General features: G+C 34.0%; 1 long non-coding RNA gene across 1 annotated transcript in view; it reads left to right on the top strand.

The window, feature by feature from the left end:
- The first annotated feature begins 203 nt into the window (after positions 1–203).
- Positions 204–13,880, top strand: part of LOC145737987 (uncharacterized) — a 71,210-nt gene continuing 57,533 nt past the window's right edge. Inside the window, exon 1 of the long non-coding RNA XR_014180541.1 lies at positions 204–834. This is a non-coding gene — a long non-coding RNA (uncharacterized LOC145737987). The remainder of the gene's footprint in view (positions 835–13,880) is intronic.

Genomic DNA, 13,880 nt, shown 5'->3' with positions numbered 1-13,880 from the left:
ACAAATAAAAGTTGTTGTGTCCCATAAAAGTTTTGCATTTTTTTTTGACAAATACCATTTGTTTATTTGATGGTCTTTTTTAACTTATTTTATCAATGTAGACTATTTATCACATAGTGTGTCCCAAAAATCTAGTTGTCAAGCTCTTTCCATCCAACTTCAGAAACCTTGACTGATGGACAAATTTAAAAGCCAAAATCAAACTATAAAGCTAGAAGCTAATTTGATAACATCAATAATTTGAATGCTAATGAAATTATAGAAATTTAGTGGGAAACTACAGTGCTGTCGGGTTGCCATACTTCTTTCAACCAATAATGAAACTAGTTTGGTTGTCTAACTTGGTTATCGTTTTTTAGCACCAAGAGTGAACAATCAACATCCCTCATCGTGTAACGGACAAGAACTCGGTGTTCGCCACTCCTTTCCTACCCTACCCTATTCTTGACCATCATTAGAATAATAATTATCCATATCTAGAGTGAGACGGACGGTGGCGGGAGAGGCCGCGGACCAGCTGAGAGAGATCCGATACACACAGGGCGTTCGGTTTCTTCACTCGCGACGTTTCTTCACCTAGCGCAAGATCGGGCCGTTCTGCGGCCCGCCGGGATCTTCTCGCGTCCGAGATCAACATTTTCGAAAAAAATCCAAAACAATTTTATCTTCGGATCCGGGCAATTCTCCAGTCTAAATTTGGCGCGTTTTGCGACTCGTGTAGTAGGCGGTGTCGAAGCGTGGCGCGCAGTTACCGTTTCGATTGGTTCGATGTTTGGTTCGAAATTATTGATGGTGTCCAGGGTGTTCAGTGGCCCCCAGGAAGCAACCGATGAGGTAAGACCATCAAACGAATTTACGGAGCGTGCAATTTTAATTAATGACAGGAAAAAATTCAGTGATGTTTCGGCTACCTGCGGCAATTCTAATGCAATCATTATGTTGATGGAACAACGTAGAAACTTCAAGCAACAGCAATTTTAAAAACCGATGCTTGTTGTTAAACTTGGCGATTTGCGTAACTAATTTTGTATTAATTGCCAGCGTCTTAAGATCATTAGTCAAGCCCATACGGTAGCTTGACTACTTGAGTTATTAGTACGGAAATTGAGTGGTTATCCAACTAATTTTCACACGGAGTTATTGACATTATTCATTCAAACTGTAAACCTAAATATTTGCTTAAAATTCAGATGACATTATTACCTTAAGAAAAATTATAAAAAATTTAAGTTTGATGGTAAATTGAGATGTTAAGGTATACTTCCTTAGTACATATTAAATATTTGCCATAATTAAAAACAAATTACGAAGTATTAGTATTAAAACATATTTTCAATTATGATTGTGTGCAAAAAATTGATACGTGTATCTTAAATTCTACAAGTGTAATGATATTGGCTGCTATACAAGAAGAATTAAACTGAGGAGTCCAGGTTAAATAGAGAATATTAAAAAGAATTTTATGACAAACTTAGATCCGGTTTCTAAATTCATTAAAAAATCTTTTCCCGTTTTGAAAAAAATCGAGAGTCTAATCATCAGTTTAACATCACGGATTTAATTGAAAGTTTATGAAAAATTATTTAATTTTCTATTTTAGCTCTATGTGTAATTTGAACTACCATTTTCTCCTTACTTCTTTTGAACATTTTTTTTTGGGGTAATTAAAATTGAAAATGTGCATATGAATGCAATATCTGATTTTTCGTAAGTAAACCAACAGGTGTGCAAAACAAAATGTATGTATTAAGAGTAAAAAGTTTTTGCCCTCAACAGACAGCATTTACACAAATACGACAAAAGTCGTACTTTTCACACTTACTATACATAAATACCTAGTTTTTAGCACAAAACCAGAAAGTCTTAGTTTGTGCGAAAAAGTTGTAAGATTTTTGCCTCCTCAAAGTCGAGAATTTAGGATAGATGATATCACAGAATAGCCTCGAGAATACCTTCAAATAACTTTGTCAAAGTTCAGCCAAAATCCTGATTATCTTCCTGTGTTTGCATCAAGTTGAAAAAAGAAAAAAGTTATGTATTAAAACATATGTAGATTTTTTAACATCAATTTGTGACAAGTCATAAAAATTTAGTTAAATTTGAAAAACGTGACTAAAGTAACAATATTTTAAATCACAATAATTATATTATGTAAAAAAACTACGCGGAAATTGCTCAAATACCACTGAAAATTCTTGTAATTCCGGAGAGTTCAACAGTCGATTAAGCTAGAAACCTTTTGTGTAAATAAAAATTCGCTTTTACTTAGGCAGAGTGTAAAATAAGTACACATAACTTATTAATGCAGTAAATTTGTAATTTTCAAATGTTTTGACATGAAAACAGAGCAGTTCATGACTCTCTGACTGTTTTCAAAAGTTTTCATAGATTTTGTAAGTATATCTGATCGTGGCTACATGTAAAACTAACTTGAGACACATTGTACTCGTATGTACAACTTTGCCTATACGCTATGATGTTTTTTTCCTCATCAATCATTATTGAAATCGAAAAAATTGGTTGAACCATCAATTTTGTTGAAAACTTTTAAAAAATTAACTTTTTCTCGTAAATTGTTACAAGTAGAATTTCGCCCATCAAACAAGACAAAAAAAATATAAATCTCTCCCCAATTTGGCCTTAATTAAATTTGGAGTGGTTTCTTAAGAGAAGTTATGGGCGATTTCCGAAATTTATCGGCCGTAAAAGCCAAGGGACCCAATCAATAAGCACACCCAGCAATGAAAATTTCCTTTTGACACAAACGGTCATTAATAAGTCTGAATTTGCGGCAGTAACTGTGAATTTCGATGTCCGCCCACGTGGATAAGTTTAAAGCGCTTTTTCAGGAACGCGTGTACTGATACTCATAAACGTAAAATCTCGGTCCGCATAAAACTTAATGTCCTCCATGTTTTCAGATGGCGATTCTTGTTCTTACAAATCCATCGATAAATAGCGGAGAGATTCTGGGACGTTGGGAGGGAGAAAAGGGGGAACCAAAATGAGACCGTTGACCAAAAGGCGCCATCCTGTTAGCTAATAATAATCGATCAGGCCCTTTTTAATATCGTCGACCTTTGGCGCGCGGGTTTGATGACTCTGTGTGTATATAAACGGCATCTCGGATGACCGATGCAAGAAACTGGTTCGAGGATGAGATATTTCTGAATAACCGGAGCGGATCGGTTCCTCCTTCGGGACTGAATTACGCAAGACGACGAGACGGATTGATTTCGTCGTCTTCGGGGTTATTTTACGCTTTCGAGGAGCCGTGCGACCGGACCTTTTGGATCGGGTTCCGACATTAACTCGATCGGACATTGCCGGTCACGCTTCGATAACCTCAAACACTCCAAAGTCTACATTCGACTCGTTTGACTAGTTGCTAGGTGAATCTCACCTTGATTCACCACAATATAAATCTATAATGATTTTTGTAAAAATGCCTTGGCAAAACTGCCCAGAATGAAAAACGAGTGTATTTTAAAGAAGAACAGATCATTTTACAGTTTAAAAAATTATTGTAGTTTACTGCACTTGTTTTTTTTAATAAAAACCTACTTTCAATCTTCCAAAATCAGCAAAATCATGCAGAAATGGCTTAATACAAAACATATCGAACGTAGCTTGTCGTTATTCCTGAGATTTCGACAGTCGAGTAAGCTAGAAACCTTTTTCACAAATCGAAGCTTTCTAGTAAAATAGATCGTTCCGTTAGAGCTGAACTATTTCATGTCCAAAATCGGTGACTTATAAGAAAGAAAAATCTGCATTTAATTTAAGGTAATTTGGATAAAAATTTCAACAATAGTTAACAGAAAATGTGTGCAAATCTGATAAACAATGTGTTTCTGTTAAAAAAAATCATCCGGAATAATTGAGAATGTTTTTATTTTATGTCTTTTTACCTTTTCAACATTTAGAATAATGATTTTCAAATGTCGCTTTTATAATTAAACTTTTAATTTAGTCAATTTAAAATGACAATTTTCTAGTTTCTGTTATTTGAATTTAACATTTCAGTGACATGTGATGACAAGCTGTAACTTGAAAATTCAATTTTTAAGCCGATTGCAATGTTGAAATCGTTTTTCTTGTATTACTGACATCAAAATGTCCACCAAATTTTTCTCAAACTATCACTGAGTCTTGACCGTTGCCAATTTGGAAGCTGCAGCCAATACTGAAAGTCAAAACTCAATCATTAACGGAAAAGTTAAAATAAGAAAATATCTGAGGCTTTTTCAAAATTAAATCTGACGAAAAGTGGAGAATCTTAAAAAGCAGAAGAAAGAAATGCCCCTTGAAAAATAAGTTGGCGTGTACCACAATTTGTATACAAACATGACAGTAATCATATTCCGTTTTAACTAGAACACGCTGTATACTACTGACTTTAGAAACTAAAGCTGTTTTCAAGAATCATGACTGACGTTACTATCATTTAAACCGCAATGAAACAATATTTGCAAATAAAGGTATGCAGAAACAGCCAAATAATTATACCAAGTCACTTGTAATCCCAAAGAGTTCAACAGTCGACTAAGCTAGAAACTTTTTAAATTTCACATAACTTATTAGTGTAAATTCAATGATAAAATACAGGATACTGCACATGTGGATTTACTATTTGCTTACTGCAATTTCTTGTAAACTTTGAGGTGAAGAGAAATTTATATTTAGCGTATAAGTGAAGTTGAAACACCTTGTAGAAAATCTAATGGAGATATTTAAATTATGCGAGCTTTGCATGTTGGCAACGCTGATCAGTATGCAAAACCGCGGACACTTAAAAAAATTCTAAACTTCTTATAAATCACTCTCGGAGGGCATAAATAAGCCGCTTGTCCATATATTCGATCTGAATCGGAGCTCCCGGGATTCTCACGAACCGAGCCCGTAAAGGGGGGCTCGAGGGGAAAATAAGCTCTCGGACGCGTCTCATTTAAATTTGTTATTTCACCTCACCATTTCCGAGATGTCGCAAAAAAAAACGGATACGAGGTTGACACTCTCGTTGAATGAACAGCAAACTCATTTGCCCCGGCGCGGATTTATGCGGCGAACTCTGCGGTTATCTGCCGATTTGCATTTTGGTGGGTGGACGAGCGACGCCATTTTTGTTTTTGGAAATTCAGGAAGTGCGCGTTTTGTACTAGTTTGGAGTCGTCTTACGACTTTTACGAGACGATTTTGTGGGATTTAAACTGCATTCGATTCCTCCTTATTTGTTCTAGGTGGCGCCAGCGGCAACAATATTAAGCCTAGAATATTTTATCATTCATTGTGTATGTTCGGTCATTTGCCGCAAATAGACTAAACCCTTGATATATTAAAGGTCAAAGACTCATAACTGAAATATGTTATACAGGGTGGTCCAGTTTTAAATGTCAATAATTCACCAATCCATAGCCAATTAAAAAATAAGTTGACATTCATTATGTCATTTTCCTGAAAAGTGCTTCCTAAGGAAAATACAGTCCTTCAAATTTCTGTTTAAAAAATCATTTTTTTTTTCAGAAGTCATAACTGTCAGACCGTTGGAGCAATATTGATCAAATTTGGAACAAGCACTTTATTACACGTTATTACAGTCAAAGACCCAAAACTAACCCAACCCAACTTAAAAATTGTCTTGAAAACGGAAAATTCACTTAAGAAGTTTAAAAAATATTATTGTAGCCAGTTTTCATAGTTTCCAGACAAACTAAAAGACTTTAGTTTTGAAAATTGAATTAGAAAAGATAAAAATTTCAGAAGCTTAATAATTGTGTATGTAACCAGTTTTCATGCAAATCGAGAGACTTAAAATTGACTTGTAGACATAAAAACTACTTTTTCAAGAATTTGTTACTACAAATTCATATATTTAAACCTTAAAGATTGACTTGAACCCCAGAATGTGACTGAACTAATGAAAAGTGACATCAGAAGCTCAAAATTTGCATTTGAAGTAAGTTTTCATAATTTGAAGACAAATTTCAATATTTTAGTCTTGAAAATAGTCTTAGATTCAGGACATTGACATTAGATTCATGAAAATTGTCTTGAAAACTAACTTTTCGAGCTTTATACTTTGCTTTTCATTTTATTCGAATTCTGGACTATTTTTAGTGCTTCAAAACTGCTTTCAGTTGGGAAAATCGATTTCACCAAGTTATTGAAATAGCAAACTTAATAAACAATTTTAGTCTTGAATGTTCAGTTTTAAACTATAAAACGATTTTTTAAATTGAAATTTGGAGGACTGTATCTTCCTTAGGAAACGTTTTTCAGAAAAATGACATAATGCAACTTATTTTTTGATTAGCTATCAAATGGTGAATTATTGACACTTAAAACTGGACCACCCTGTATAAAATTTTTGACACATGTTTTGATTACTTTAAATGGAATACCCACCCTGTTTTGTATTTGTTCAATCAAGAGATCTTTTTTTCTGATTTTTAGTTTTCTAATTCTATTTTTATTAAGGTTATTTTGGTTACTTTTGGAAAAACTAGAATTTTTAATACAAATCGGTCAGTGTAGTCAGTTTTAATGGCTAAAATATTGAAAATCAGTCAAGAATCATTTAAATTGGCTGAACCAACCGTTTTCAGTCTTCCTAGTCAAATAGTCAAGATATTTTCAAAGTCAAAATTTCAAAACTTGTCATATGTCATAAGAATTGACGTACCAGACTATTTGCAATCATTTTAGTAAATTTTAAGGTCAGAACGTTAAAAAATAACATCCTGAAAATTGATGACTTACCGTTTTCAGCTGTGCGAGTCAATTTGCATGGTCAAAATGCTAGAAAGGAGGAAATACAGGGTGTCCCTAAAATGTGCGGATAAACCTTTTTTAGGTAAGATACGTTAAATACAGAGTGTCAGTTTAAACATATGTGTAAGATACCTCAGGTGGTGCCCTTCTTCGTAATTATAAAAAAAATTATTAATGAATAATTAAAACTAAAATGTATTTTTGACTCTCAAAAACAAACAGTTGAAATCAGAAAAAAGAGATTTTCCGATTGAGCAAATAAAATACAGGGTGTTCTACGTAAAAAAAATCCTAATGTGTGTCAAAAATTTGACAAGTGATCTGGCGCTTTTTGCAAACAACTTTCACACCTTGTTTCTCGAAAACCACACAGCTCCAATGACATTAAAGAACATTTTCTTGTATGGCAAATATAGAGACGTGATGGCGGTCCTTTTACCATTCTTTAAATGGTGTATTAGTCGTGGTACGGCACCAGATATGTCACTTAACGCCAATCGTTTACAAGATACCCCGAGACCTGTAATAACAAAACATGACACGGAGCGGCTATCGTTATCTCGCTCCGGCACCTAGTCAGCGTCACCGTTTATCGGACAAGGAGAAGACGAGCCGTAAATGAAGTCGTGCCGGGACATTACAGTGATTTAGAGAACAATAAGTGTCTTTTCTACACAACGACCAGATTCCTGCGTCTTGTCCGATGTGGGTTAGGCCCCATTTTTTTTTCTCGCTCTTACTCTGTTTACCGAGCATACGGTTTTCCGTTTTAGCTGTCGTCCAGTATCCGATTCAATTATTTGGTTTCCTGGGGCGACCGGCCAACCAAACGCACCTGTAGCAAAAAGGCCCATATTATAACCGATATATCACTTTTATGTTGCCCGAGAAAAAGACAAGTACTCGTTAACCCGCGATATTTTGCCCATGGTACGAGGCGTTCCGATAACGAGATGAAATTGCGCATATTTCCGTGCACTGCCTCGTTTTCTACATCTTTTGTCTATTTGCTCAAACGTCCTTTTCTTTTTCACTTTGTTGCAGTATACAACTACTTACCAACTTACACATCTGCACGTATTGTTAATTAAATTTTTTTTTCATGTTGAAAACAAACACCCGTAACTTTAACTGGATGTCACCATTTTCACAAAACTGCATCATAATGCATAATTTATTATTCTAAAAGCACCCTAACCAACCGTTCTTGGAAAATTGACCTATAAAGGGAGCAGAAGCCAACCTCCCCCCTGTTAGTTGGGTCGTTCACGAAGGAAGGAAGAACGAAGAAACCAACTTAACCTAACCTAACCTAATTGACAGTTGACAGACTAACTGACAGTGACATTTGACACTGTTGCCAAGACATAACAATTATAAATAGTAATAAAATTTTTTTACCGACAAAAATGAACTAACCCGACTAAGCGCCATTTGCACCGTGGAACTTCAAGCCCAGCTTAAGTTTTAAGCGTTGGCCAGACTGTGACTTTTTTTTCAGCTGTATTCTACACAGTCTGGACCACACTTAATTTAAGCTTGACCTATTGCATTTCTTTCATGTTTTTCAGTCAAATATTTTGTATTATTACAAAACCGACATTGCCGAACGACTACGCAATATTTCCTTTAAAATAAGGTGCAAGTCAATATTTTGACAGAAAATTTAAAATGGTGGCCTGCAACGCCATTTTGTCTGTAATTTCTAGAAACTATGTCAAATTTTCTTTAAAATGAGATGCAAGTCAATATTTTGACAGAAAATTCAAAATGGCGGCCTGCGACGCCATTTTGTCTGTCATTTCTTGAAACTACGTAAAATTTCCTTTAAAATGAGGTGCAAGTCAATATTTTGACAGAAAATTCAAAATGGAGACCTGGAACGCCATTTTGTCTCTCATTTCTTAAAACTACGTGAAATTTCCTTTAAAATGAGGTGCAAGTCAATATTTTGACAGAAAATTCAAAATGGCGGCCTGGGACGCCATTTTGTCTGTCATTTCTTGAAACTACGTGAAATTTCCTTTACAATGAGGTGCAAGTCAATATTTTGACAGAAAATTCAAAATGGCGGCCTGCGACGCCATTTTGTCTGTCATTTCTTGAAACTACGTAAAATTTCCTTTAAAATGAGGTGCAAGTCAATATTTTGACAGAAAATTCAAAATGGCGGCTTGGAACGCCATTTTGTCTGTCATTTCTTCAAACCACGTGATATTTCCTTTACAATGAGGTGCAAGTCAATATTTTGACAGGAAATTCATAATGGAGGCCTAGAACGCCATTTTGTCTCTCATTTCTTGAAACTACGTGAAATTTCCTTCAGAATGAGGTGCAAGTCAATATTTTGACAGAAAATTCAAAATGGCGGCCTGGAACTGTCAAAAAATACAACTTTTTTATTTGTCAAGTTACAGTTGACGTCTCGGTGTCATTTTATGTTAAAACTTCTCGGAAAAGACGATGGTGCAGTCGGTTTTTTGATATCTCAAAAACTAACAGAGTTAGACCTAAAATTAAACATTTTAACCATTTCTTTGCCAGGAACTCGGCCGGATTAAGAGATACATGAAATCTGACTAAAAAATATTTACAATATATGTTATATTATGGTAAAGGAAATTTGACGCCCTGTAGCGGCCAAACGGTGTTATCAATCAACTCATGTGGGGATATTTTTGGAAACCTTGAAATCCGATCTATCTTTTGTTTTCTAAGGCATTTTGACGTAACTTGTCAAATAAAGTAGTAATTTAGGGTCAAAGCAACGAGTGTCACAAAATATTTGATTTTATGGTGAAAGAATTGTAACGTCCTCTAGCGTCCAAACGGAGTTATCAATCAACCCATGTGGGGATATTTTTAGAAAGCTTAATATCCGCTCTATCTTTTGTTTTCTATGACATTTTGACGAGCTTGTCAAGTAAGGGAGTAATTTAGGGTCAAAGCAACGAGTGTCAAAAAATAGGCTATTTTTGCAAAAAGTGCAATTTTGGCAATTTTTTATTTTGCACCAGGAGGGTTCCAATGCACAGTAAAGGGTATATTTATACCAAAGGACCTTAAATTAGGTGAAATAAGTACAAAAAAAGCACTTTATAGTTAAATTATTATTTATAATATAAAATTGTAAATTAATTTTGCAATGCGATAAAGTGTACAAAGCCAAAAAGAGTTTTGAAACTAAGACATTATTAGGACGCTTTTTTACGTAGAACACGATGACGTAACTAGAAAAAACGATCGTCATTGGTTTCCGAGATATGGATGATAACTTTGTAAATTTTTATGGCCGCCATCTTAAATTTTTGCATTTTTGGAAGGCGCTTAAAGAATCCTTTTCAATGATGTATGTACTTGATGATGGTATTATTTAGTTTCTAAAGAACAAAAAACGTTTTTTGAAATTTTTGTCGTAGGTGGTGTTGGAAAATGTCGGCGCCATTGACTCTCAGTGTGTTAAACTTTTGGTTATATCTCCAAATTTTTTGATATATACACACAAAACCGGAAAAAAATGTTCTATTTATTAATTTCATCACCTGATTTTTGCGTATAGAATAATCTAAAATTTGGCTGACATTATAAAAAAATTATTAAACACAAATATTATTAAAAAAGAACAAACAAAGTTTACATCAGTCTACAAAAATCAAGTAATGGTCCATATCTAGGAAATCAATGACGATAGATTTTCTCTAATTACGTCATCGTGTTCTATGTTCAAAATTATGGTTCACTATGTTAAGGAGCTACAAGCAATTGTTTAAAATGCAGCCTTTCCCAATTTTCCAAGTATAATTTCATTTGGAAACCGGGAATAAGTTTCTCATAAGATTCTCTAAAACTTTCCCCATTTAACCGACTCTGTAGCTCTTACAGTTACCGAGATCCCTATACATGTAAAACTTATTTGGGACATACTGTATAGCTTTATTTTGACTAGGTATTTAAGTTTGTTGATAAGGTCTATTGGTAATATCTAAAAAATTTTAGTCATGATTCATCAGTTTCGAGACTGGTCGTACATTGTAGATTTGCCACTCTGAACCGGTCGACCAAATTAAATTTCAAATGATGTGAACTAGTTGACTATGCATAGAACGTTCGCGGTCTTTGGAATGAAGAGGAAAAAATTGAAGCAATGTTGCTGCACCGGCTTCGATTATACCCGGTTAATTAATCAACGCGCCTTTTGTAATTAAGGATGGAACGTCGAGATTGCATGCCAGATTCCGTAAAACCTGCAAACAGTTTCTTCTATACGTATAAAATGTGATATTCGTCGTTTTTTTCCACACACCTCGATAGAGCGAGAGGGAACTATTTCAATTAGCTCTTATCGAAATATGGCGAGCTTAATTAATTAAAAATGCTGAGATCCGTCTTCTACGTAGGGTTTTTTCCTTTTGGATCGTCAATGTGTAAATAAGGAACGGTGAAGGTTTTTTTGGTTGGGTGTCGAATAAAACCCCGTATAATCGGCTTTATTAAGTCGCAATTCAGATTGGGAGGGGAGATAAGTCGAATGTGAAGAGATATCCACGTTCGACTGCCCAGTCAAATACGACCCAACCCAACCAGATCTTCGGGCAATTTTCTAAAACCAAAACGAACGCGAGTCGTGACTGACATCATATATTATCTTTTAGAACCGTTCTAACATTTCGAAACAAGATTTATGAACGTGAAAATAATAAAACTTTTGCCACGTGCTTCGACAGAGTCGGAGCGTTGTTGCAGGAACCTGCTGCTATCTTAAGCTAAAGAAGAAAGCGAAAAAAGTTAAAGAAATAGACAGACACTCATATTATTTGTATAGTAGCAATACAAATAAGGAAGGAATCATTGCAGTTCTTTGACAAAACAAATTGAATGTTTTTCTTGACTTGCTTATTTTTTTTATGTAAAGGTACACGATTTTGCCATTTAATGTAAAAATATTTTGGATGGATATTTACTAGTTGAAGAAGTTTCTAAATTTTGATTCTATAAGTATTTGCTCTAAAAGAATTTTAAATTATAAAGAAGGACTTCGTTGAAAATAAACTTGAAAAATGCACTGTTTCAGTTTTTTTTTTTGAGGATTGCACCACAGTAGGGACAATTTTCGATGTTTCTATAGAAGATATCAAAAATTATAAGATTTTTGAGATAAGTTTAGTGTCATATTTAATGATAATAAGTCTAAAAAACCGATATTTGCCTATTTTAAAAACCTTTTTAATTTTGTTACTTTTGATTGTAGCTAAATATAACTTCTACATTGTTAAGACACTTTTTTTTCGTAGATTCCAATGGTGTAGATCCTATTAAAAGCTACGACAAGAATCGTTCCTATCAAAAGCATGACTTTATTATATAATTTTTTGTACACCAAAATGCCTTTTTACATACATAATACATTTGAAATGCCTTTAAAATACCTCAGAATGCTTTTATTATTGCTCCAAATGCCTTAAAACTACCTAAAATGCCTCAAATTCCATTGTTAAGACATTTTTGTGGCATTCTTAAATTTGATTATAAGGTATTGGGATAATGAGAAACCCTGACTTCCTCAGGTTATGTGATTGCTTTTACAAATTTTTAATACCCAAAAGCTTAAATTTATTTTTTTTTAAATCACGTGACAGTTCTTAGGTTAGGACAACGTAGTTTTTATAAACTTTTGACACTTGATTTGACCTTGTGCGGAAAAATTAAAATTGATTTTCTAACGTCAGGCAACTGGTTTTCCAAATTCTGACAAACAAAAAATATTATTTTCACGGTTGTCTGAAATTACGGGTTATATTTTGACGTTTAAACGAATCTTCTAACTGTCATAGTAACCAAGTTAGCACGTGTCAAATAAAGACACCCATCATTTAAAAGAAATAGTTGAAAATTTGGTATTTTAAATTTAGACAGTGGTAAAATTGTAATAACTACTTTACGTGACGTTGATAATTCAATTTTAGAGTACGCAACACTGTAAAGACCAACTGACATTGTCAAAAACAGTCACGTGACCTTCAAAGTGCAGTTTAAACTTGAGAAAATGGATAAACTCAATTTAGACAGTTGTAAAGACTTAAATTGCAAAATGCACGTCACGTGACTTTGATAATTCAGTTTTTGAGCATGCAACACTGTAAAGGCCAATTGACACTGCCAAAAACAATCACGTGATCTTCAGAACGCAGTTTCAACATTGAAAAACTGATAAATTCAATTTAGACAGTTGTAAAAACTTAAATTGCAACATGCAGGTCACAAGACTTTGATAATTCAGTTTTGGAGCATTCAACACTGTAAAGGCCAGTTGACATCTGTCAAAAACAGTCACGTGACCTTCAAAGTGCAATTTAAACTTGAGAAAATGGATAAATTCAATTTAGACAGTTGTAAAGACTGATATTGCAAAATACACGTCACGTGACTTTGATAATTCAGTTTTGGAGCATTCAACACTGTAAAGGCCAATTGACATTGTCAAAAACAGTCACGTGACCTTCAGAACACAGTTTAAACTTAAACGTAAAGGCCAGTTGACATCTGTCAAAATAAATCACATGACGTTTAAAATGTAGTTTAAATGTTGATCATTTGGTATATTAAATTTAGACAGTTGTAAAAGCTGAAATTGTAAGAGACACATCACGTAACTTAAATTATGTAATTTTAGAGCCTGCAACCCTGTAAAGTCCAGCTGACACCTGTCAAAAACAGTCACGTGACCTTCAAAATGTAGTTTAAACTTTGAAAAACTGATAAGTTCAATTTAGACAGTTGTAAAAACTGAAATTGCAAAATACGCGTCACGTGACTTTGATAATTCAGTTTTGGAGCATTCAACACTGTAAAGGACAATTGACATTGTCAAAAACAGTCACGTGACCTTCAGAACAAAGTTTAAACTTTGAAAAATTGGTAAAATATTGTAATAATTTGTAATGAATATTGTTTCAACTCAATATAATGTAACAAAGATTTTACCATAATAATTACATGTGCTTATGCTGTTCTGTTCAATTTTCAGTCAATTTAGTTATTTTGATACACTGTATTGTCTACTGCAAAGCATTTCTTAAAATATCGCAAAATTTACTTTATTTAGGCTTTAT

The sequence above is a fragment of the Ips typographus genome, linkage group LG1 (genome assembly GCF_016097725.1).
Source record: "Ips typographus isolate SLU linkage group LG1, UJ_Ityp_2.0, whole genome shotgun sequence".
Classification (NCBI taxonomy): domain Eukaryota; kingdom Metazoa; phylum Arthropoda; class Insecta; order Coleoptera; family Curculionidae; genus Ips; species Ips typographus.
This window is presented reverse-complemented; position numbering and strand designations above follow the sequence as displayed.